The following is a 4685-nucleotide window of genomic DNA, read 5'->3' on the forward strand; positions in this document are numbered from 1 at the left end:
ACCAAAACCAGGAGATATTTAACTCTTCTGACTATGGGCATATGAGTAAAATCCAGCTGCCAGTCAGTTCCTGGAAGGGAGCCCCCGGCCTAGTGAGTGAGAAAAGGAAAACTATGATATTTGGTCTTAGGATCCAACTTTTGACAGATTTTACAAGAGGCAGTGATAGCTTTTAAGAATTCTAAGTCCTGCCGGGCAATGGTGGCACATGCCTTTAATCCCAGCACTCAGGAGGCAGAGGCAGGCGGATCTCTGTGAGTTCGAGACCAGCCTGGTCTACAGAGCTAGTTCCAGGACAGGCTCCAAAAACCACAGAGAAACCCTGTCTCGAAAAACCAAAAAAAAAAGAAAAAAAAGAATTCTAAGTCCTCAGGGGTGGGTTGGAGGTGAGCCTTGACAAAATGAAACAGAGCTTTGCTATTAGGATGAAAGAGCTGATGTAGGTAGGGCATAAGTTTCTGGGTATCAGGGGGTGTATCAGGAGATTATAAGACTGGGTAAGTTTTTGTTCTGTATGGGAGAGTTCTGTGAGTGAGAAAGGAATGTGTACCCCAATCAATCCATCTACACCAGCCACCTCTCACAACGGGAGAACTGCAGGGGCTTGACTTGGTCAGGGTTGGGTTCCATAGCAGCACGCGAGCCTGTGAGAGGAGGGGTAAAGGTGGGTGCCAGGGCCGAGCGACTGCTGTGGCCAGGCACCAGAGTGGAAGAATGACTCAGTGGGGCTGCTGGAGTGGGGGGAGCAGAGCTGAGCTGAAGAGCGAGCAGAGGGAGGTGGCGAGGGAGTGGGAAGAGCGGACGGACGGACGTATCTGTTGAGGTTAGCAGCGGGGTCTGGAGCAGTAGCTGAAGGAACTGGGGTAGGAATAGGAGTAGGAGCTAAAGGGACAGGAGTAGGAACTGGGAGAATGGGGTAGCTGCTCGCTGAGGTCAGAAAGGCAGGGGTTTGTTACCTGGACCCAGAACAGGAGTGGAGGATTCTTCCAGCACAGACGGCATAAGCCAGGAACATGTGAGCAGGAGAACAAATTGCAAAGACAGAGGGCTTAGGCTTAGAGCTTAAATAGTAAAAGGCTTAGATGTAAGGAACCTCCTTCCATTTGCCTGTGCCCTGAGAGTAGTTAGAAGGTTCCCATAAAATATCAGGATCAAAGGTGCCATTAGGCAGCCACTTTAGATTCCCATTCTTTGAACAAAGGTGGACAAGTGTGAGAATCACTAAGGCCTGGGGTTTCAGAGCCTCTACAAGGCATCCCAGGGGGGAAGCGGGATTGATGGACTTTGATGGCTTACTACCCATAGCTGATACCACAAAAGACCTGCGAAAAACAGCAACACCACAAAGTGCACAGGGAGACATCTCTCTGCTGTGGGTGGGGTGTGAATCAGCACCTGACCATGGCAAGACCCATGGGAGGGCATTCCCTGGCCACAAGTAGGAGGCCAGAGGCCTCTATGAGCAGCCTTTCATTGTAACACCCGATTCTGTGTTACACCCTCCGTAAAGTTCACGTGCCATTGCACTGAACGGGAGTTGGACAAGGGCCTGGAGATTGAAAGAACACACAAAGAGACCTGGGTCATTCGAAAGGAGATCAGTTGAATGCCATTTATTTAACCTTGGGGAAATCCTTATATACCTAGCTGCCGCAAAAGGATTTCCACCCAGGGAGGTGGGAAATTACCATGCCAAAGATGGAGTCAACAATGCCCTACAGCTAATCACCAGGCAGGGTAGAGGAAGCACAGGAACAAACAATGTTTTAGCTGGCTGACCAGAAACTGTCCTCAAGATGAATCCCAAGAACAAGGGTAGACCCGGGCCCTACGTTTCATGGCAAGGGGAAAAAAAGAAAAGGAAAGGAAAGGGAACAAAAGGGAAAGCATTGAGGGACCCTGGGCCCCCAGTCATGGGTGAATCAACCCTGGGCTGTTCCAAACACAATTTTAGCTAAGGGAAGCAATCCAGAGATGAATGTCAGTAAAGGGCTCAACCGTAGCCTTGAAGACCATGGTTGGGGGCTGTCCCCCCATTTCTAGAAACAACAGCAAGATTGCCGGAGCTCAACGGTCAATTCCTCAGGTTTGGGGAAACAGTTAAGCAGACCAGAATGGGGAAACTCACCAAATGAAGCCGCTGCAGAGAGATCACACTCAGGCATATGGAACATGTGGTTGTTGTGAAGAAAATATCCGGTTCCGGATCCTGACCCCAGGAGAGGGGCTCAGTGCAGGAGAGCCTCCCAAGTCTCATGGCATCAATGAAATTACCTGGCCACAGTGAGAAGGAAACACGGAACATGCAACAAACCCACTTAGGAGTTTATTTGAGGGGTGCATGCAGGCCTAGGGAATAGGTGTGCAGAGAGAGAGAGAGAGAGAGAGAGAGAGAGAGAGAGAGAGAGAGAGAGAGAGAGAGAAAGGGAGACAGAAAAGGGAAGAGACTCAGGCTGCAAGCAGGAAGGAAGATCTGCCTGCCTCAGTGGATGGGGGAGGGAGTGGGCGTGGTTTGTCTCTTAGAACAATCATTACGGTGCGGGGGAAGCATAAGAAACAAGCTGGACTCCATTTTGTAATCAGGAGCCATTCTGAGTCTGCAGCTAAATTGTTTCTGTCTTCTGTAAAACTTAAGTCTCTGTTTCTCAGAACTGTGTTGTGCTCAACTCCATAACCATGAAACATTCTGTAACAAAAGCTCCAGGAAGATTTCCCTAACTGCTTTGTAAAATCCTAACTGCCTGGTTTGCTTGCAGAACCTCCACCCTGTGGTTTTGCCCTATAAAAGGAATTTGAGAGGGCTTGAGAGATGGTTCAGCAGTTGGCAGCACTGGTTGCTCTTCCAGAGGACCGGGGTTCAATTCCCAGCACCTACGTGGAAACTCACAACTTTGGTTCCAGAGGATCCAACACTCTCACTTGCATGTAGGACACCAGTAAACCTAAAATAACAAACTGGCTCACCACCGATCTCGTGAGCCCTGCCTTATGAGAGACAGCTGCTGGCTGTTGTGCACATAATATACCTTGATTTGATTTGGCCACAATTTGTGGTTGTGGTCGTCTTTCTTTCATCTTTGTGATTAACATTGCTTTCATTTCTATTTTTCAGTTATAAAGACATAGATGAGTTAAGTGAAGAGCTACCCAAAACCAACATTTTATGAGTTCTCTTAGATGTCTGGTTTTTATAATATTCTGCAACTTGATGTTTTTGTAAGTTGCAAAATACTTACTAAGCTTTTCATGTCTGCCCCATTTGCTGACACAAACAAACTGGTTATGCAAAAACAAATCAAAACAAATGCTTGTCTAAAACCTCTCAATAACTCCAGCTGAGTTGGCTTAAAAGAATTGCAGTTAGATGTAGGCTCATATTTCTACATGGTATGGCGACCAGAGTATCAGGTCACAGTTTGCACCTGCAGCACAGGAGGTGGTCACCCAACATTTACAGACAGACTGTCCCCAGGGTCAGGATAGCTAATGTTGTTCTTCTCCTTCTTTGTAATTTGGAGGATGCCTGGGATAGAGAGACTAATTCAGCCTATGTGATAGATCTGGCATACAGAGCAGGAAGATGGGAAGACATGACAGAGTGAGCATAGAAAGATGTGAACATGCCTAAAGTCATTCCTGTTACCTAGGAAACAGAATGCTAATGAATTTACCCTCAGTTTATGTTTTGGTATAAAGGTTGTTTGGAGAATAAACAAAAATCCTGTTGAATTTTCAGGATGTGAACTCAGGATTTCGTGAGGGATCACTGAGAATTTCCCTCCTGATTAAGCCATGTGAGTTGTCTCAATTATTCCCACGCCTCCCCTCTGGTCTGGAAAAATAATTTATGGTCCGGGCTGGCACCGGACTATGACAGCTGGACTTGTTAAAAGTTCATATTTTTGGAAGAAAGGGAAAGGAAGGCTGTTCCATTCTTTTATGTTGCATTTGTTTAACTCTGTGAAGCTGTGATACTTTGCATGTCTAAAACACCTAATGGTCTAATAAAGAACTGACCAACCAATAGCAAAGCAGGTGAAAGGTAGGTGTGGCCAGCAGGATGAGAGAATAGGTAATAGGAGAAATCTGGGAGAAGAGAATCAAGGAGAGGAGGAAGCTAGGAGCCAGGCACACAGCCACACCACAGCCACACAGCCAACCATAAGAGAAAGGTAAAAATCAAGAGGCAAAAGGCAGATGGGATAATTTAAGGAAAACTGGCTAGAGACAAGCCAAGTTAAGCCTGGGCATTCATAAGAAAATAATAAACCTCCATATATTTATTTGGGAGCTGGGTGGTGGGTCCCTCAAAAGAGTAAGAAGCAACCAACTACAACAGGCAATGCCATTAGACCTTCACCTGAGTGTCCAGTCCTTCTCCCAGCTGGTTGTACAACTTGGCCTTAATTAATGAGGCCTCAAGGGTCTTTTGCTTTTGTTTGTTTGTTCTTGGATAAGCTAGGGGATATGGAGTAAAAAGTAAGAATGGACAGGAAGGGCCCTTATGCAGCAATGGAGAAACTATGACTAATACTGGATAAAAGTCCGAGGAAAAGTGGAGGCTGCCTGGTGAAAATATTCACAACAAATGATAAATTTAGTTGGTACCTTTATGTCTCATGATATTTTTATAAATAAAATTTGTATGTAAGGTTAAAATGGCTAAATCACAGTAGCTCTCTCAG

Source organism: Microtus oregoni, unplaced genomic scaffold, assembly GCF_018167655.1.
Source record: "Microtus oregoni isolate MIOR12 unplaced genomic scaffold, Mior012 000007F_ref0000211, whole genome shotgun sequence".
NCBI classification, from domain to species: Eukaryota; Metazoa; Chordata; class Mammalia; order Rodentia; family Cricetidae; genus Microtus; species Microtus oregoni.